The 22977-nt window shown below is 40.7% G+C and overlaps 1 protein-coding gene across 1 annotated transcript in view; it reads left to right on the forward strand.

The window, feature by feature from the left end:
* LOC128701222 (zinc finger protein 271-like) overlaps positions 1-22977 on the forward strand; it is an 81814-nt gene that overhangs the window by 51510 nt on the left and 7327 nt on the right. The gene's annotated exons all lie outside the window — the stretch shown is intronic.

Raw genomic sequence — 22977 nt, forward strand, 5'->3', positions numbered from 1 at the left:
TTAGGGAACTTCAGGAGGATTTAGACAAACTCTACTCTTGGTCAGAAAATTGGCAGATGCAGTTCAATATAGATAAATGCAAGGTTCTGAAGCTCGGGAGTGTCCATAACCCTAGCACTTATAAGTTAAATAATGTAGAAGTTAGCCATACAGATTGCGAAAAGGACTTGGGGGTTATGGTAAGCAGCAACCTTAAACCAAGACAGCAATGCCTAAGTGTACGTAATAAGGCAAATAGATTACTGGGATTTATATCAAGAAGTGTAAGCAACAGAAGTCCAGAGGTCATACTGCAGCATTATACATCATTGGTAAGGCCTCACCTAGATTATGCAGCTCAATTCTGGTCTCCATATTACAGAATGGATATAAATTCGTTAGAAAACATTCAGCGTAGGATGGCTAAATTAATACATAGCATTAGAAATCTTCCTTATGAAGAAAGATTGAAGACTCTTAAGTTACATTCACTTGTTAGACGAAGAATGAGGGGAGACCTGATCGAAGTGTATAAGTGGAAGATAGGTATTAATAAAGGGGATATTAACAAGGTCTTGAGGATATCTCTCCATGAGAGAACCCGCAGTAATGGATTTAAATTAGATAAGTTTAGATTTAGAAAGGACATAGGAAAGTATTGGTTTGGAAATAGGGTAGTTGATGAGTGGAACAGTCTACCTAGTTGGGTTATTGAGGCTAGGACTTTGGGTAGTTTCAAATTTAGGTTGGATAAGTACATGAGTGGGAGGGGTTGGATTTGAGTGGGACTTGCACATCAGAGCTTATTTCTTGGGAAGCTTTGAAAATTGGGTTGGTCAAATGTTTGTTAGTGGGATGAATTGTAAAAGACCTGCCTAGTATGGGCCAACAGGCCTGCTGCAGTGTTCCTCCTTTCTTATGTTCTTATATTGTGTATATCAATGGTTCATCCAATTATTTCTCTGACTGGTTAAGTCGTGACAGTCAGTAGAAGATTTGTTGCCTTACGCGACTTCCACATGTTAGAACTTTTTCCTCGCCTATTCTTCTTATACTCCTTGACTATAAGTCTTGGTATGGGGGAGTGTGAGGGAAAAGTTCAATAGATAGGAGTAGCAATATAGTAACGATAGTTTCATTGGTAGGATTGCTGGTTTCTTTTTCTGTCTCATAAACACGCTAAGATAACAGGGATATCTTGCTACTCCTACTTACACTTTGGTCACACTTCACAGACACGCACATGCATATATATATATACATACATCTAGGTTTTTCTCCTTTTTCTAAATAGCTCTTGTTCTTTTTTATTTCTTCTATTGTCCATGGGGAAGTGGAAAAGAATCTTTCCTCCGTAAGCCATGCGTGTCGTATGAGGCGACTAAAATGCCGGGAGCAATGGGCTAGTAACCCCTTCTCCTGTATACAATTACTAAAAAAGAGAAGAAGAAAAACTTTATAAAACTGGGTTGCTTAAATGTGCGTGGATGTAGTGCGGATGACAAGAAACAGATGATTGCTGATGTTATGAATGAAAAGAAGTTGGATGTCCTGGCCCTAAGCGAAACAAAGCTGAAGGGGGTAGGAGAGTTTCAGTGGGGGGAAATAAATGGGATTAAATCTGGAGTATCTGAGAGAGTTAGAGCAAAGGAAGGGGTAGCAGTAATGTTAAATGATCAGTTATGGAAGGAGAAAAGAGAATATGAATGTGTAAATTCAAGAATTATGTGGATTAAAGTAAAGGTTGGATGCGAGAAGTGGGTCATAATAAGCGTGTATGCACCTGGAGAAGAGAGGAATGCAGAGGAGAGAGAGAGATTTTGGGAGATGTTAAGTGAATGTATAGGAGCCTTTGAACCAAGTGAGAGAGTAATTGTGGTAGGGGACTTGAATGCTAAAGTAGGAGAAACTTTTAGAGAGGGTGTGGTAGGTAAGTTTGGGGTGCCAGGTGTAAATGATAATGGGAGCCCTTTGATTGAACTTTGTATAGAAAGGGGTTTAGTTATAGGTAATACATATTTTAAGAAAAAGAGGATAAATAAGTATACACGATATGATGTAGGGCGAAATGACAGTAGTTTGTTGGATTATGTATTGGTAGATAAAAGACTGTTGAGTAGACTTCAGGATGTACATGTTTATAGAGGGGCCACAGATATATCAGATCACTTTCTAGTTGTAGCTACACTGAGAGTAAAAGGTAGATGGGATACAAGGAGAATAGAAGCATCAGGGAAGAGAGAGGTGAAGGTTTATAAACTAAAAGAGGAGGCAGTTAGGGCAAGATATAAACAGCTATTGGAGGATAGATGGGCTAATGAGAGCATAGGCAATGGGGTCGAAGAGGTATGGGGTAGGTTTAAAAATGTAGTGTTAGAGTGTTCAGCAGAAGTTTGTGGTTACAGGAAAGTGGGTGCAGGAGGGAAGAGGAGCGATTGGTGGAATGATGATGAGAGTAGTAAGGGAGAAAAAGTTAGCATATGAGAAGTTTTTACAAAGTAGAAGTGATGCAAGGAGGGAAGAGTATATGGAGAAAAAGAGAGAAGTTAAGAGAGTGGTGAAGCAATGTAAAAAGAGAGCAAATGAGAGAGTGGGTGAGATGTTATCAACAAATTTTGTTGAAAATAAGAAAAAGTTTTGGAGTGAGATTAACAAGTTAAGAAAGCCTAGAGAACAAATGGATTTGTCAGTTAAAAATAGGAGAGGAGAGTTATTAAATGGAGAGTTAGAGGTATTGGGAAGATGGAAGGAATATTTTGAGGAATTGTTAAATGTTGATGAAGATAGGGAAGCTGTGATTTCGTGTATAGGGCAAGGAGGAATAACATCTTGTAGGAGTGAGGAAGAGCCAGTTGTGAGTGTGGGGGAAGTTCGTGAGGCAGTAGGTAAAATGAAAGGGGGTAAGGCAGCCGGGATTGATGGGATAAAGATAGAAATGTTAAAAGCAGGTGGGGATATAGTTTTGGAGTGGTTGGTGCAATTATTTAATAAATGTATGGAAGAAGGTAAGGTACCTAGGGATTGGCAGAGAGCATGCATAGTTCCTTTGTATAAAGGCAAAGGGGATAAAAGAGAGTGCAAAAATTATAGGGGGATAAGTCTGTTGAGTGTACCTGGTAAAGTGTATGGTAGAGTTATAATTGAAAGAATTAAGAGTAAGACGGAGAATAGGATAGCAGATGAACAAGGAGGCTTTAGGAAAGGTAGGGGGTGTGTGGACCAGGTGTTTACAGTGAAACATATAAGTGAACAGTATTTAGATAAGGCTAAAGAGGTCTTTGTGGCATTTATGGATTTGGAAAAGGCGTATGACAGGGTGGATAGGGGGGCAATGTGGCAGATGTTGCAAGTGTATGGTGTAGGAGGTAGGTTACTGAAAGCAGTGAAGAGTTTTTACGAGGATAGTGAGGCTCAAGTTAGAGTATGTAGGAAAGAGGGAAATTTTTTCCCAGTAAAAGTAGGCCTTAGACAAGGATGTGTGATGTCACCGTGGTTGTTTAATATATTTATAGATGGGGTTGTAAGAGAAGTAAATGCGAGGGTCTTGGCAAGAGGCGTGGAGTTAAAAGATAAAGAATCACACACAAAGTGGGAGTTGTCACAGCTGCTCTTTGCTGATGACACTGTGCTCTTGGGAGATTCTGAAGAGAAGTTGCAGAGATTGGTGGATGAATTTGGTAGGGTGTGCAAAAGAAGAAAATTAAAGGTGAATACAGGAAAGAGTAAGGTTATGAGGATAACAAAAAGATTAGGTGATGAAAGATTGAATATCAGATTGGAGGGAGAGAGTATGGAGGAGGTGAACGTATTCAGATATTTGGGAGTGGACGTGTCAGCAGATGGGTCTATGAAAGATGAGGTGAATCATAGAATTGATGAGGGAAAAAGAGTGAGTGGTGCACTTAGGAGTCTGTGGAGACAAAGAACTTTGTCCTTGGAGGCAAAGAGGGGAATGTATGAGAGTATAGTTTTACCAACGCTCTTATATGGGTGTGAAGCGTGGGTGATGAATGTTGCAGCGAGGAGAAGGCTGGAGGCAGTGGAGATGTCATGTCTGAGGGCAATGTGTGGTGTGAATATAATGCAGAGAATTCGTAGTTTGGAAGTTAGGAGGAGGTGCGGGATTACCAAAACTGTTGTCCAGAGGGCTGAGGAAGGGTTGTTGAGGTGGTTCGGACATGTAGAGAGAATGGAGCGAAACAGAATGACTTCAAGAGTGTATCAGTCTGTAGTGGAAGGAAGGCGGGGTAGGGGTCGGCCTAGGAAGGGTTGGAGGGAGGGGGTAAAGGAGGTTTTGTGTGCGAGGGGCTTGGACTTCCAGCAGGCATGCGTGAGCGTGTTTGATAGGAGTGAATGGAGACAAATGGCTTTTAATACTTGACGTGCTGTTGGAGTGTGAGCAAAGTAACATTTATGAAGGGATTCAGGGAAACCGGCAGGCCGGACTTGAGTCCTGGAGATGGGAAGTACAGTGCCTGCACTCTGAAGGAGGGGTGTTAATGTTGCAGTTTAAAAACTGTAGTGTAAAGCACCCTTCTGGCAAGACAGTGATGGAGTGAATGATGGTGAAAGTTTTTCTTTTTCGGGCCACCCTGCCTTGGTGGGAATCGGCCGGTGTGATAATAAAAATAAAAAATAAATAGTTTCATTGCCGGCTACTAGTTAAGGTAGGTTAAGTCACGCTCCCATTTTTCCCGCCGTTTCTCAACCCCCCCCCACCCCTAAAGTGATAGTTTGATTGCCGGCTGCTTGTTAACGTAGGGTCAGTCTAGCTCCCGCTATCCCTTCCCCTCCCTCTTCCACCCCCCCCTCGAAAGGTGACGTGTGGGGCTCTGGTCAAACAGTAAATCACTCGACTCACAGCTCCCAACACTACTGTAAGTACATGCCTGCCTTGTATTCTAGTGGATTTATTGGTTAAAAGCTTCACTTTTGACCAATAATAAACTTAGTCCTTTAAGTCTTGCTCTAGGTTGACTGTTGTAATAATCACCACGTCTTTTGAGTAATGTACACTGCCATGGAGAGTGATTATTTAAGCAGTGGGTAACCTGTCTATCTTTTCAGCTTAGATGACAGTGAGGGTCACCTGTCAATCAATGAGCAGAACAGGAGAAGGACTAACGTCCTGGAGACGTCCCCATTTTGTATTGAACTACCCGTGCACCTGTATGAAATTGCAGGACGTAACCCCACATCATTGCAGCGGTAAAGAACCTGCTTTCCTGTCATCGGGATACTACTTGAGGCTCTATCTACTGTGAAGAACTAGCCAGTGGGTCGTAACCAACACCTGCGACCCCCCCCTATCATCAGCAACGGCTACGATTTCAACAACAGTGTCACCAACACCAGACACCCCTATCTACATTAGCGTTGAATTCAGTTATCATTTATATTTTTCATTTTTCATTTTCTTTAAGGTAGGATTAATATTTCATATTTAAGTGTTTTACATTTTATATTTTCTACATAATGAAGTGTTTATGTTTGTCTGTTATTATTTCTTTTTCTATTCACTAATTTTCCTGAGGAGGAGCCAGCCTGGGTGATACTGTCTGAAGTTGTTACAGGGCTGAGTAAGCCTTCACACATAACACAATTCACAAACACAGCTAGCTTGTAGCAGAGACAGACTGAACATGTATGAAATACGAACACTGGGATGATGGGGTGGTGTCGGGGAGTGGTAGGGGATGGAGGGAGGGCTCCCTGGCTGCTCCACAACAAGGCGGTCGCTTGAGCAAGAGAATTTTTTTTCTTTCCCACAAACTGAACCATGTTAAATTAATTTTACGACTTGTTACATAAAATTGTGCCGCAATCCTTCAATCGACCAATACCCGAATCGTGCTAAATGATGGTCTACTGTATATTTCTTGATTTGTTTTTTAGAGAGATAATAATCATGGTAAACTCAGTGGACTCTGTTCATGCAAGATAGAGGGATGTTGGGAAGTTTCCATATTGATAATCATTAGCTCAGGCATTGGTATTTGGAATTTTACTGGTCAGATGTGATCCTATGGTTGAGAAGAAGTCGTTTATTTTGTTATCTGTATCACTAGGCTGGAGTTTTGGTTCATTTGGTTTAGTTAGTGCAATATTACTAGCTTTGTTCAGTTTGTGGGTACCCAGGATCTGAGAGTGTCTTTCAGGTCCTTTTTATATCTCCTCTCGTTTTAGTGAATCTGTTAGAATAGTATAGTTACTTGGACTTTCTGATTAATTTAGTGAGGACTGACTTAGTGTTTGATAAATTCTTTAGTTATTAAGCCCCTTCTATATTGTTTTTTATATTGAGGTTTCATATTGATGGATCTTAGAATGTTGTTAGTAAGCCATGTGGAACTTACTCTTTTATTAGTGATCTGTTTAGTTTTTATTGGACAATGTTATATAGTCTGTTTTTGATTAGAAATATGTCTACCCATTCATTGATGCCAACAGCATTGGAAAATTCTGTAGGCCAGTCAACTGAGGTTAGTTCTGCATTGAAGTTACATATTGATGCCTCATCATGGAGTTGAAAAGAGAACTTATTATGTTTTATAGATTGCTTACAAATATTTGTTAGGAGGAAAGTTGGGTGGTGGACAGTAGTGTTGGCCATGATTATCCCCACTTTAAGGGGGGCTAGTATGTTTGTCCATATACGGTCAATTATGGTTGCACTTGCCTCAGTCTTGTTGGTTTTGTAAGTGGGACCAAGTACAGTGGACCCCCGGTTTACGATATTATTTCATTCCAGAAGTATGTTCAGGTGCCAGTACTGACCGAATTTGTTCCCATAAGGAATATTGTGAATTAGATTAGTCCATTTCAGACCCCCAAACATACACATACAAATGCACTTACATAAATACGCTTACATAATTGGGAGCTGATCGTAAACCAGGGTTCCACTGTAAATCAAGTCCTAAACGATATAAGCTGGGAAGATAGTTTAAGCAACACAGACCCCAACTTATGCCTAGAACAGATTAACTCGGTGGCACTAGATGTATGCTCAAGGCTTATTTCTGTAAGAAAAAGGAGTAGATGTAAAATAGAAAGAGACAGGCGCTCCCCTTACAGGCGACGGAGAAGAATAACAGAGCGGCTAAAAGAGGCCAATATATCTGAAATGTGTAGGGAGTCACTGGTCAGAGAAATAGCAAACATCGAACTTAAGCTAAAGGAATCTTATAGGAATCAGGAATCGCGGGAAGGACTAAAAACCATAAATGAAATCGGAAGAAACCCAAAATATTTCTTTTCTTATGCCAAATCAAAGTCGAGAACAACATCCAGTGTTGGGCTCCTACTTAACCCTTTCAGGGTTTTGGCAGTACTAGTACGGCTTACGCGCAGGGTTTTTTGACGTACTAGTACGCATAAATTCTAGTGCCTTCAAATCTTGCGGGAAAAGGCTGGTTGGCCCAGATGTGAGAGAATGGGTCTGTGTGGTGGGTGTGTGCAGTAGAAAAAAAATCTGGGACCCAGTGGCGCATTGTGGGAACGCCATTTTAGTTCACTTTGTCCACCATGCCTCGCGGTAAGAAGCTCTTCACTTCTCAGAGAATTGGGACACTTTTGTTCCCCAGTGACAGTTCTAATACAGATGGAAGTGCCAGTGAAGATGAGTTTCAAGGTTTTGGTGAGGTTTTGACCAAAACTAATGACCATAATATCAGTAATAGTGAGGAAAACCCAGACGACCCTCAGCCTTCCACCTCTGCTGCTGGGCCGTCTTGTTCACTCTCAGTTGTACCAGAATCAAAGAGGCAACTCCTATTTTCCCAAATCCCAGACTCAGATGTGAGCATTTGTGATGATAGTGATAGTGATTATGAACTACAAGCTCTTCAAACTAGTTCCAGTAGTGATAGTGAAGTGCAATATTCCCCAGTGAAGCGTCAGTATATACGACAATATATGCGCTCTGGTAGTGTGCCATATGCTATTCCAAGGGGAAGGAGTACGTCGCGGAGTACATCCCGTGGCTGTACAACAGGAACTGACAGTGAAAATGACAATGATACTGTTGCAATTGGGATGGAAAATGTGCATGGTGGTGGCAGTGGTGGTGCCAGCCGTGAGGCACCAGCAGTGGCCCATGCTGCCACCCACGCTGCCACCCATGCCGCTGCCTCAGCTGATCTACAACAAAGGCCACCATCTCCCACCCACCCACCCACCCACCACACCAGCCTCCACAACCACAACCTCCACAACCACCTGTCATTGTCCAGTACCCACCAGCAGACCGCACCTGGGATTGGCAGGAAGCTGTCAGTTTTATTCCAAATCCCCACCAGTTTGATGACAGCCAAAGTGGAATACGGCCATGTTGTACACTGGGAAACAATGCCAGTGAACTGGAATGTTTTGAGTTATTCTTTGACGAACCCCTGATGGAAAGTATTGTCATGGAAAGCAACACATACTACAAATACACTATGGCAAACACAATACTTTCACCAAAATCACGTCTACACCAGTGGAAGCAGACAACTGTGGCTGAGATGTATCTTTTCTTTGCCACAATAATGCTTATGCCACATATGTATAAGCACAGTGTGAAATCGTACTGGTCAACAGACCGCCTGAATGCAACCCCAGGTTTCAGTGATATAATGCCAGTGAATTGATTTGTGCTACTGTTACGTATTCTTCACTTCTCAGACAAAACCAAGCCTGACAGAAATGACAGGTTATATAAGATTAAGCATGTGTTTGTGTATCTGAAAGAAATTCAATATGCATTTTTATCCCTTCAGGAAGCTTGTAATTGACGAGTCTTTGATTCTGTTCAAAGGAAGACTCTCAAGCAGTACGTACCAAGCAAGAGGAAACGCTGTGGTATAAAGTTGTTTGTGCTTTGTGATTGTTACAGTGGTCTGGTATTGAATATTATTGTGTACACTGGAAGTTATACATTGCAAAATATCAGGAAGTTATTGGGCATCTCTGGTGATGTGGTTAGAACAATGATAGAACCATACCTTGGCAAGGGGCATATATTATATACAGATAACTGGTACACAAGCCCCACACTCAGTGATTTTTTGCGAATGAACATGACAGATGTGTGTGGCACAGTGCGTGCAAATCGGAAACATATGCCCAGGTTTGATGCTGGCACTTGTAGAGGTGAGGTGCAGGCATTTGCTGCCAATGACATCATGGCATTTTGGTGGCATGACAAACGAGATGTCACACTGTTGTCATCAGTTCACCCTAATGAAATGGCAGACACTGGCAGGCAGCATAGAGAAAGCAATGAACCCATTTTAAAACCTGCAGCTGTGATGGACTACACCCTCAGTATGCATTCAGTGGACAAATGTGACATGCAGATTGGGTTTGCTGATTGTGTTCGCAAGAGTTATACGTGGTACATAAAACTCTTTTTCCATCTTCTGGACATTTCCGTGCTGAATGCTCATAATATGTATAAGATGAGGACCAGAAACAAATCACCATATGGCGAATTCTGTTTGTCTGTCATCAGACAAATAGTATTCAAGTACCAAGGAACAACACCTGCAATAGACCGCCCACCAAATTTTTAACAACTTCCTTCTCGTTTCAAGCATGGTGATCACTTCTTGGTAAAACTGCCTGCTACTGCTTTCAAGAAAAAGGCTCAGAAGAGGTGTTACGTCTGTGCACATACAAAAAAAACGCTCACAACAACACAGAGACACTCGTTTTATGTGTGAGGAGTGTAAAACATCACTGTGCATGACACCATGTTTCAAAGACTTCCACTGGCTGCAGAACTTCTAGAAACATTCCCTGTGACTGTATATGTGTATATAAAATATAGAAAAATAGTAATAAACAACATTTCATATCGTTTGTTTGTGTAAATATTTTCTGTAAACAAAACAATGACAACAGTGTTTATGCCATTATTGTGTAGTATTGAAAAAGAAATAACTTACAGAATACTGATCATATTGGTCTCACAGACCATAAAAGTTACTTGGAAAAAGAAAAATTAAAAAATAATAGAAAATACTAGTACATAAAACACTAAATAAAAGAATACCGGGTGATGGCAGTCGGTGATGTTACCACATGATACTCTTTTTCTGTAAACTTCATGCCTCCATATCTCGGTAAGTATTGATGGTAAAAATTTTTTGTTTAGCCTATAATGTTTAGATTGGGTAACACCAGAACCCTTCTATGTGTACTGAGAAAATCATCGCCCCCAATTAGGGAGACATCTTATATAACTATCTAATGTAAAAATTATGCTATTTATTATGACTGGACACCACCTGTAAGAAGCCATTGTCACGTAATTCTGAAAACTGGCCAGAAAATTATTGCCTTCATTGTCGCATAAATATCCGTTGTGCAATCGCAAAAAAAAAAAAAAAAAAAAAATTGTAACTTGTATAATTACTACCAATTCAGAGTCATGTACTTATATATCTGTTATATCTATGTGACTCTGATGGGTTAGTATTATACCCCTTAAAGAATATCTTATCATTTCACACACTTTTTAAATTACACCAAAGTGGTTGGGCCACTTACCTTTTATATCCTACCTCTCTCCCCCCTCCCACCCTTTTCCAATATTTCTATCCTTACCCATCCTTCTTCCTTACCCATCTTACCAAAGCTCTGGTCTGGACAATACAATACAATACCCATCTGCTGACATGTCCACTCCCAAATATCTGAACACATTCACCTCCTCCATGCTCTCTTCCTCCAATCTGATATCGAATCTTTTGTTACCTAATTTTTTGTTCTCATCACCTTAGTCTTTCCAATATCACTTTTAATTTCCTTCTTTTACATACTCTACCAAACTCATCAACCAACCTTTGCATTCTCTTCAGAATCTCCCAAAAGCACAGTGTAATCAGCAAAGAGCAACTGTGACAACTCTCACTTTGTGTTAGATTCTTTATCTTTTAACCCCACACCTCTTGCCAGCACCTGAGCATTCACTTCTTTTACAACTCCATCTATAAATATATTGAACAACCATGGTGGCATCACACATCCCTGTCTAAGGCCTACTTACTGTTTACTGGGAATAGTCTCCCTCTCACCTACATACTCTTGAGTCTCACTATCCTTACAAAAATTTTTCACCCTTTTCAATAACCTCCCTCCTATTCTATACATTTGCAACATCTGCCACATTGCCCCCCCTATCTACCCTGTCATATGCTAACTTTTTCTCCCTTACTGTTCTTCACCTCATCATTCCACCAGTTGCTCTTCTTCCATCCCGTACCCACTTTCCTGTAACCACAAACTTCTGCTGAGGACTCTAACACTGCATTTTTAAATCTACCCCATATATCTTCAACATCATTGCCTATACTCTCACTAGCCCATCTTACTTCCAGTAGTTGTTTATATCTTACCTTAACTGCCTCCTCCTTTAGTTTATAAACCTTCACTTCTTACATGCTGATTCCATTCTCCTTGCACCTCATCTACCATTTACTCTCACTGTGGCTACAAGTAAAAAGTGGTCTGATATATCTGTGGCCTTCCCTCCCCACAGATATATCAGACCATTTTTTTACTTGTAGCTACAGTGAGAGTAAATGGTACATGGGGTGCAAGGAGAATGGAATCAGCAAGTAAGAAGTGAAGGTTTATAAACTAAAGGAGGTGGGGTAGAGGTTGGTCTAGGAAAGGTTGGAGGGAGGGGGTAAAGGAGGTTGTGTGTGCGAGGGGCTTTGGCTTCCAGCAAGCATGCATGAGCGTATTAGATAGGAGTGAATGGAGACAAAAAGTTTTTAGGACTTGACATGCTGTTGGAGTGTGAGCAAGGTAATATTTATGAAGGGATTCAGGGAAACCGCAGGCCAGACTTGAGTCCTGGAGATGGGAAGTACAGCGCCTTCACTCTGAAGGGGAGGTGTTAGTGTTGCAGTTTTATAACTGTAGTGCAAGTGCACCTGTGGCAAGACTGATGGAGTGAATGATTAGATTTTTTATTTTGACAAATTACATGGTTGTACAGAGGAATATAAAAGTTGGGTGTACATGCCAAAAGCCCCTCTGTATGCTGAGTATCTCGGGCACACTTAAAGATTAACTTAAGAATAGTAAGGCAATAATACATAGTTCATATGGTCATTAGATGAGTTAGTGAGTACAGGAAAATTGAATATTATATCAGGTGATGCTACATGGTTTTGATAAGTCTAGTAGAAACTTTTTACACTATTGAATTAGTTAATAAAGATTACAATGTAACAATTTAAAACAATTTCCAATATGATGTGTTAAAGTTTAGTGCTATTTAAAAAAATGAAATTTGATATTACAATGGAACAGTTTACATTATGATGTACTGTGTTACAATCTAAAACAGTAAAACAATTTAAAACAATGAAAAGAATAGACATCCTAATTTGGAAGTAGTAATGGGTTGAGCATTCATCAGCACAATATGAGTAGCTTTTGAGAAACTGGTAGTGGTTAGGTACGGTTTGTCTGGTTAATTTTGGCTGATGAGATGACTTCTTATTTGGGCCTTAAACTGAGCTGCAGACATGGGTCCTTTAGTTTGTCCTGGCAATGAATTACAGATCTTCGGGCCTTTTACGTGCATAGCATTTTTGCATAGGGAGAGATGAACATGGGGGATATCGAAGAGTGATCTGTGAAAAATTTTCTTTTTCGGGCCACCCTACCTTGGTGGAAAATGCCTGATGTGTTAAAAAAAAAAAAAAAAATCTGTTGCCCCTAAAGTCTACCCATCTGTCTTTTATCTGCCAATAAATAGTCCAACAAACTACAGTCTCTCCTCACTTAGCAACATACTCGTTTACCGACACCTCGGACTTACGACAGGCTCTCTGACCAGTATTTATGCCTAAATAATGTATATTAGAGCTGATTTCCTCTGTTACGTTTATTTCAATATACAGTACACTACTGTATCAACATTTAATGCATACCAGAAATGTTATAAATGGTGTAAAGGTGACATTAAAACAATATCAAAGATGGTTGACACAAACCCACTACCATTATAGTATGCTCTTCACTAAGCGATGAATTTGTTTAACGATGTGGTCTTAGGAACAAAACTCCGTCGTTAAGCGAGGAGAGACTGTACTGCCATTTTGCCATATATCATGTATACAGTGGACCCCCGCATAACGATTACCTCCGAATGCGACCAATTATGTAAGTGTATTTATGTAAGTGCGTTTGTACGTGTATGTTTGGGGGTCTGAAATGGACTAATCTACTTCACAGTATTCCTTATGGGAATAAATTCGGTCAGTACTGGCACCTGAACATACTTATGGAGTGAAAAAGTATCGTTAACCGGGGGTCCACTGTAATTATTTATCCTTTTTTTCTTAAAATATGTATTACCTATTGTTACGGTTCGAATCTTAATCTTTAGCCAGGTTAGTGCACTCCTTAACAATACACTTCATAGAACTTAGAAATGTAAGGCACAAATAATAGTTACTCAGGCTTTTCCTAGTCTCTTTTTATTTAAAAGCTTAAATACTTTAGATATTCATAAATATCTATTAAATATCACTTTGTCAGAAACTTTCCTTCACACAAGAAAATTCTTAAATAGAATGTACATCATAGATCCCCTCTGGAGACTATGTCAATATGATCACTACACTTGTTAATGATCAGAGGAATATTACTGCTTCCACAATAGTGACATTACTTGTACACAAGTACATACATTGAGAATTAACATTTTCACTGAGTAACTCCCTGGCATAAGGAATATATCACAAAGTTCTAAGCTTGACACTGGTCGTCGCATCGTAAACTGAAGGTATCAGTATAATTGTCCGCAGACTTCACTTCACAATAAACCACAAGCTGGTTCAGGAGTTTCTACAACACAATTCTCTATACAAGTGAGAATAAGGTGGAGTACTGGAGGGTAGCTCAGTCAATGCACACTGAGTCGGCAGAGAGAGCGAACTGAATTAACACAGTTAATCCCTACATGACATCAACTCGCCAAAGGGGAGAGGGAATAGTAGACTAAACTACCCTCCAAGGACATACCTTGTTTCAACTCTTAGCCAGCTGTTACCTACCTACCTAACACATTACTCAAAATACGTTATTTTTTTTTTTTTTATTATCACACTGGCCGATTCCCACCAATGCAGGGTGGCCCGAAAAAGAAAAACTTTCACCATCATTCACTCCATCACTGTCTTGCCAGAAGGGTGCTTTACACTACAGTTTTTAAACTGCAACATTAACACCCCTCCTTCAGAGTGTGGGCACTGTACTTCCCATCTCCAGGACTCAAGTCCGGCCTGCCGGTTTCCCTGAATCCCTTCATAAATGTTACTTTGCTCACACCCAACAGCACGTCAAGCATTAAAAACCATTTGTCTCCATTCACTCCTATCAAACACGCTCACGCATGCCTGCTGGAAGTCCAAGCCCCTTGCACACAAAACCTCCTTTACCCCCTCCCTCCAACCTTTCCTAGGCCGACCCCTACCCCGCCTTCCTTCCAGTACAGACTGATACACTCTTGAAGTCACTCTGTTTCGCTCCATTCTCTCTACATGTCCGAACCACCTCAACAACCCTTCCTCAGCCCTCTGGACAACAGTTTTGGTAATCCCGCACCTCCTCCTAACTTCCAAACTACGAATTCTCTGCATTATATTCACACCACACATTGCCCTCAGACATGACATCTCCACTGCCTCCAGCCTTCTCCTCACTGCAACATTCATCACCCATACTTCACACCCATATAAGAGCGTTGGTAAAACTATACTCTCATACATTCCCCTCTTTACCTCCAAGGACAAAGTTCTTTGTCTCCACAGACTCCTAAGTGCACCACTCACCCTTTTCCCCTCATCAATTCTATGATTCACCTCATCTTTCATATACCCATCCGCTGACACGTCCACTCCCAAATATCTGAATACATTCACCTCCTCCATACTCTCTCCCTCCAATCTGATATCCAATCTTTCATCACCTAATCTTTTTGTTATCCTCATAACCTTACTCTTTCCTGTATTCACTTTCAATTTTCTTTTGCACACCCTACCAAATTCATCCACCAATCTCTGCAACTTCTCTTCAGAATGTCCCAAGAGCACAGTGTCATCAGCAAAGAGCAACTGTGTCAACTCCCACTTTATGTGTGATTCTTTATCTTTTAACTCCACGCCTCTTGCCAAGACCCTCGCATTTACTTCTCTTACAACCCCATCTATAAATATATTAAACAACCACGGTGACATCACACATCCTTGTCTAAGGCCTACTTTTACTGGGAAATAATTTCCCTCTTTCCTACATACTCTAACTTGAGCCTCACTATCCTCGTAAAAACTCTTCACTGCTTTCAGTAACCTACCTCCTACACCATACACCTGCAACATCTGCCACATTGCCCCCCTATCCACCCTGTCATACGCCTTTTCCAAATCCATAAATGCCACAAATACCTCTTTAGCCTTATCTGAATACTGTTCACTTATATGTTTCACTGTAAACACCTGGTCCACACACCCCCTACCTTTCCTAAAGCCTCCTTGTTCATCTGCTATCCTATTCTCCGTCTTACTCTTAATTCTTTCAATAATAACTCTACCATACACTTTGCCAGGTATACTCAACAGACTTATCCCCCTATAATTTTTGCACTCTCTTTTATCCCCTTTGCCTTTATATAAAGGAACTATGCATGCTCTCTGCCAATCCCTAGGTACCTTACCCTCTTCCATACATTTATTAAATAATTGCACCAACCACTCCAAAACTATATCCCCACCTGCTTTTAACATTTCTATCTTTATCCCATCAATCCCGGCTGCCTTACCCCCTTTCATTTTACCTACTGCCTCACGAACTTCCCCCACACTCACAACTGGCTCTTCCTCACTCCTACAAGATGTTATTCCTCCTTGCCCTATACACGAAATCGCAGCTTCCCTATCTTCATCAACATTTAACAATTCCTCAAAATATTCCCTCCATCTTCCCAGTACCTCTAACTCTCCATTTAATAACTCTCCTCTCCTATTTTTAACTGACAAATCCATTTGTTCTCTAGGCTTTCTTAACTTTTTAATCTCACTCCAAAACTTTTTCTTATTTTCAACAAAATTTGTTGATAACATCTCACCCACTCTCTCATTTGCTCTCTTTTTACATTGCTTCACCACTCTCTTAACCTCTCTCTTTTTCTCCATATACTCTTCCCTCCTTGCATCACTTCTACTTTGTAAAAACTTCTCATATGCTAACTTTTTCTCCCTTACTACTCTCATCATCATTCCACCAATCGCTCCTCTTCCCTCCCGCACCCACTTTCCTGTAACCACAAACTTCTGCTGAACACTCTAACACTACATTTTTAAACCTACCCCATACCTCTTCGACCCCATTGCCTATGCTCTCATTAGCCCATCTATCCTCCAATAGCTGTTTATATCTTACCCTAACTGCCTCCTCTTTTAGTTTATAAACCTTCACCTCTCTCTTCCCTGATGCTTCTATTCTCCTTGTATCCCATCTACCTTTTACTCTGTGTAGCTACAACTAGAAAGTGATCTGATATATCTGTGGCCCCTCTATAAACATGTACATCCTGAAGTCTACTCAACAGTCTTTTATCTACCAATACATAATCCAACAAACTACTGTCATTTCGCCCTACATCATATCTTGTATACTTATTTATCCTCTTTTTCTTAAAATATGTATTACCTATAACTAAACCCCTTTCTATACAAAGTTCAATCAAAAGGCTCCCATTATCATTTACACCTGGCACCCCAAAGTTACCTACCACACCCTCTCTAAAAGTTTCTCCTACTTTAGCATTCAGGTCCCCTACCACAATTACTCTCTCACTTGGTTCAAAGGCTCCTATACATTCACTTAACATCTCCCAATATCTCTCTCTCTCCTCTGCATTCCTCTCTTCTCCAGGTTCATACACGCTTATTATGACCCACTTCTCGCATCCAACCTTTACTTTAATCCACATAATTCTTGAATTTACACATTCATATTCTCTTTTCTCCTTCCATAACTGATCATTCAACATTACTGCTACCCCTTCCTTTGCTCTAACTCTCTCAGATACTCCAGATTTAATCCCATTTATTTCCCCCCACCGAAACTCCCCTACCCCCTTCAGCTTTGTTTCGCTTAGGGCCAGGACATCCAACTTCTTTTCATTCATAACATCAGCAATCATCTGTTTCTTGTCATCCGCACTACATCCACGCACATTTAAGCATCCCAGTTTTATAAAGTTTTTCTTCTTCTCTTTTTTAGTAAATGTCTACAGGAGAAGGGGTTACTAGCCCATTGCTCCCGGCATTCCAGTCGCCTCATACGACACGCATGGCTTACGGAGGAAAGATTCTTTTCCACTTCCCCATGGACAATAGAAGAAATAAAGAGGAACAAGAGCTATTTAGAAAAAGGAGAAAAACCTAGATGTATGTATATATATATGCATGTGCGTGTCTGTGAAGTGTGACCAAAGTGTAAGTAGGAGTAGCAACAGACTTATCCCCCTATAATTTTTGCACTCTCTTTTGTCCCCTTTGCCTTTATACAAAGGAACTATGCATGCTCTCTGCCAATCCCTAGGTACCGTACCCTCTTCCATACATTTATTAAATAATTGCACCAACCACTCCAAAACTATATCCCCACCTGCTTTTAACATTTCTATCTTTATCCCATCAATCCCGGCTGCCTTACCCCCTTTCATTTTACCTACTGCCTCACGAACTTCCCCCACACTCACAACTGGCTCTTCCTCACTCCTACAAGATGTTATTCCTCCTTGCCCTATACACGAAATCACAGCTTCCCTATCTTCATCAACATTTAACAATTCCTCAAAATATTCCCTCCATCTTCCCAATACCTCTAACTCTCCATTTAATAACTCTCGTCTCCTATTTTTAACTGACAAATCCATTTGTTCTCTAGGCTTCCTTAACTTGTTTATCTCACTCCAAAACTTTTTCTTATTTTCAACAAAATTTGTTGATAACATCTCACCCACTCTCTCATTTGCTCTCTTTTTACATTGCTTCACCACTCTCTTAACCTCTCTCTTTTTCTCCATATAATCTTCCCTCCTTGCATCACTTCTACTTTGTAAAAACTTCTCATATGCTAACTTTTTCTCCCTTACTATTCTCTTTACATCATCATTCCACCAATCGCTCCTCTTCCCTCCCGCACCCACTTTCCTGTAACCACAAACTTCTGCTGAACACTCTAACACTACATTTTTAAACCTACCCCATACCTCTTTGACCCCATTGCCTATGCTCTCATTAGCCCATCTATCCTCCAATAGCTGTTTATATCTTTCCCTAACTGCCTCCTATTTTAGTTTATAAAACTTCACCTCTTTCTTCCCTGATGCTTCTATTCTCCTTGTATCCCATCCACCTTTTACTCTCAGTGTAGCTACAACTAGAAAGTGATCTGATATATCTGTGGCCCCTCTATAAACATGTGCATCCTGAAGTCTACTCAACAGTCTTTTATCTACCAATACATTATCCACCAAACTACTATCATTTCGCCCTACATCCCCCTCAAGGAAGGTTCCTTGATGTTGGTGAGGGGCTCTTGATTTAGGGAATTGGATCTGTGCTCCAGTTCCCCAAATTAAGCCTGAATGCCTTCCACATTCCCCCCCCCCCCAGGCGCTGTATAATCCTCCGGGTTTAGCGCTTCCCTTTTGATTATAATAATAATAATTCGCCCTACATCATATCTTGTATACTTATTTATCCTCTTTTTCTTAAAATATGTATTACCTATAACTAAACCCCTTTCTATACAAAGTTCAATCAAAGGGCTCCCATTTTCATTTACACCTGGCACCCCAAACTTTCCTACCATACCCTCTCTAAAAGTTTCTCCTACTTTAGCATTCAGGTCTCCTACCACAATTACTCTCTCACTTGGTTCAAAGGCTCCTATACATTCACTTAACATCTCCCAAAATCTCTCTCTCTCCTCTGCATTCCTCTCTTCTCCAGGTGCATACACGCTTATTATGACCCACTTTTCGCATCCAACCTTTACTTTAATCCACATAATTCTTGAATTTACACATTCATATTCTCTTTTCTCCTTCCATAACTGATCCTTCAATATTGCTGCTACCCCTTCCGTTGCTCTAACTCTCTCAGATACTCCAGATTTAATCCCATTTATTTCCCCCCACCGAAACTCCCCTACCCCCTTCAGCTTTGTTTCGCTTAGGGCCAGGACATCCAACTTCTTTTCATTCATAACATCAGCAATCATCTGTTTCTTGTCATCCGCACTACATCCACGCACATTCAAGCATCCCAGTTTTATAAAGTTTTTCTTCTTCTCTTTTTGTTTCAACTTTTTGCCATCTGTTACCTACCTACCTAACACATTACTCAAAATACGTAAATATATATATATACACATCATACCCGGGTATATTCCTAGATCAGATAATATTATAAACTAGTGGAATCTTTAATTTAGCTAATATTAAAGAAACCCCGAGTATAATATTAACCCTTTCAGGGTCCAAGGCCAAAATCTGAAGTCACGCACCAGTGTCCAAGAAATTTTGAAAAAAAAAAAATTATTTTTTCTTACAGAATTAAAGAGCATATTTTTGTGAAGGTAATAAAACAAAAAAAATTAGAATCTGATCAGTACTTACCGAGATACAGTGCCAAGAAGTTTGTAGAAAATGATGTGGTGGCGGCAACATCGACGAATTCCACATACGCGTATTATATTATTTTGTTGTTTTAGTTGTTTTTTCTTTTCTTTTCCAATTTTTTTCTATTCCTACTAACATTTGGGGCCTGAGAGACCAATACTGTATATAATTTATATATATAAACTCACTGTATTGAACACAATAACCGCACTAAAGTTATTATCATATTATTGTTTACCACTGTTGTTTATTACAATAAACATGCACAAATATTGTATAATACTAATGTTCTATCATATATTTACATATTTACAATCACTGGACATGGTTTTAGAACTGCTGGAGCTTGTGGAACTCCTTGAAACAAGGCACCATGCACAGAGGCACCTTACATTCCTCACACATAAACCGAGTGTCTTTGCGTCTTTGTTGCCGTCGTTTTGTTTGTGCACAGACAATGCATCTCTTCTGAGCAAATTTCTTTTGAGTTGAAGGAAGCTGTATTATGAAATGATCACCTTCTCTTCTCAAACGCTTGGGTATATTGTGATGAATTCGAGGACCATGTTGTATTGCAGGTGTTGTTACCTGGTACTTCATTATGAGTTGTCTGACAACAGACAAACAAAATTCACCATACGGTGGTCTGTTACCAGTCTTTATTTGGTACATATTATATGCATTCAGCATTGAAATGTCCATGAGATGGAAGAAAAGTTTCATGTACCACTTGTAACTCTTACGAACACAGTCAACAAAACCAATCTGCATGTCACACTTGTCAACCAAGCGCATGTTTTGTGTATAATCAATCACTGTCACTGGTTTTCGAATACGTTCATTAGTCACTCGATCAACTTTGCCACTGTCTTGCATTTCATTACGGTGAATGGTTGTCAACAATGTGACATCTCGTTTGTCATGCCACCGTAATGCCATGATGTCATTGGCAGTAAACACCTGCACGTCATCACCACGAACACCTGCGTTGAGCCTGGGCATATGTTTATGATTAGAACGCACTGTGCCACACACATCTGTCTTGTTCACTCGCATGAAATCACTGAGTAATGGGCTTGTGTACCAGTTATCGGTATATAATGTATGGCCCTTACCAAGATAAGGTGCCATCATGTTTCTCACTACGTCACCTGATATACCCAATAACATCTTGGTATCTTTCAATGTTTTACTACCCGTGTATACAACAATATCCAACACCAGGCCACTGTCACAATCACAGAGTACAAACAATTTTATACCAAAGCGGTTCCTCTTGCTCGGTATATACTGCTTGAATGACAGTCTACCTTTGAACAAAATCAAAGACTCGTCAATTACAAGATTCTTGAATGGATAAAAGTATATCCTGAACTTTTGTTTGAGATACATGAAAACATTTCTAATCTTGTATAACCTGTCACTTCTGTCAGGCCTGGTTTTGTCAGAGAAGTGCAACATACGTAACAGTAAGATAAACCTGTTCACTGGTATTATTTCACTGAAGGATGGGGTACAAATTAGCCGATCTGTGGACCAGTATGCTTTTATATTATGCTTATAGACGTGAGGCATAAGCATTATTGTTGCAAAAAGCAAATACATTTCTGCAACAGTCGTCTCTTTCCACCTGTGTAGTCTTGACTGTGGTGATAAGATCGTATTTGCCATGGTGTACTGAAAATACTTATTACTTTCCCTGACAATAGTTTCCATCAATGGCTGGTCAAAGAATAATTCAAAGAATTCCAGTTCATTGGCCGTGGTTCCAAGGGGACAGGTAGGTAGAATTCCACTTTGCGAGTCATCAAAGTGGTGAGGGCTGGGAACAAAATTGGGATTTTGCTGCCAATCCCAGATACAGTTTGCTGGTGGATACTGGACATCATAGGCTGGTTGTACGGGTGGTTGTGGCGGGCTGGTGGGTGACGCTCCGCTTTGTCCTTGAACTGACGAGTCAGCAGCGTGGGTTCCCGCGTGGCACAGCGAGTCACGCATGGCGGTGCCACTACCACCACCAGCCCCACTAACACCATCCACTGATGTCTGTGGCCCATCCATGCCAAGTGTAGCCACATCATCCTCACTATCACTACCTAAAACGGGTGTAGGGCCACGGGATGTACTCCGGGATGTACTACGGGATGTACTCCGTCCCCTGGGCACAGCATAGGGTACACTACCCGAGCGCATGCGGCGGCGAACATACCAACGCTTCACTGGTGAATATGTTTCCTCACTATCACTACTCGAATGATCGTCGAGCGCAATAAAATCACAATCCACGTCAGAATCATCGTCATTACTGAAGTCAGAGGCCAGGCCACGGGAAAATATTAGTTTTCTCTTACGTTTAGGAACACCCGACCGTGAGTCACGAGTGCCCACACCAGAGGTAGAAGGTCGAGGATCGTCGGGGTTTTCTGCACTATTATCGATATCCTGGTCATTATTTTCGGTCACTAACTTATCAAAGCCGTAGAATTCGTCTTCATTTCCACTTCCATCAGTGTCAGAACTATCAGACAGGAAGAGGAGAGTCCCAATTTTCCGGGGAGTGAGAGCTGACTTGCGACGAGACATGGTGAACAAGGGTGACTGAGCCGGCGTTCCCACAATGCTATGCGGGCGCCTAGATTTTTTGTTTATGGCGCACACCCACGGCGCAGACCCATTCTCTCATATGTAGGCCTATGAGCGCTTTCGCGCTAAATTTGACGGCGCTAGAATTTTGGCGTAGATCTACGGTTTGGACACTCACCGACCAGCCGTAGATCTACGGGACGGACCCTGAAAGGGTTAAGTGGATAATACATATAAATTCATCTCATTATGACCTTGGTCATAACACCCATTACCGAACCTCTTTCTATACAAAGTTTGATCAAAAACCCCCCATTATCACTTACACCACTCTTCCAGTAACTGTTTATATCTTACCTTAATTGCCTCCTTTAGTTTCCTCCACCCCTTACTTGCTGATTCTATTCTCCTTGTATCCCATCTACCTTTTACTTTCACTGTAGCCACAACTAAAATGTGATTTGTTATATCTTGTATGCTTATCCTTTTTTTTTGTCTTAAAATATGTATTACCTATTACCAAACCTCTTTCTGTACAAAGTTCAAAGGTCCCCTATTATCATTTACCCTTGGCACCCCTGAACTTACCTGCAACACCCTCTATAACCGTTTCTCCCATTTTGGCATTCAGGTCCCCTACCACAATTACTCTCACTTGGTTCACTTATTATAGTTATAACTAGGCGCTAAACCCATAAAGGTCATACAGCACT

Source organism: Cherax quadricarinatus, chromosome 72 (genome assembly GCF_038502225.1).
Source record: "Cherax quadricarinatus isolate ZL_2023a chromosome 72, ASM3850222v1, whole genome shotgun sequence".
Classification (NCBI taxonomy): domain Eukaryota; kingdom Metazoa; phylum Arthropoda; class Malacostraca; order Decapoda; family Parastacidae; genus Cherax; species Cherax quadricarinatus.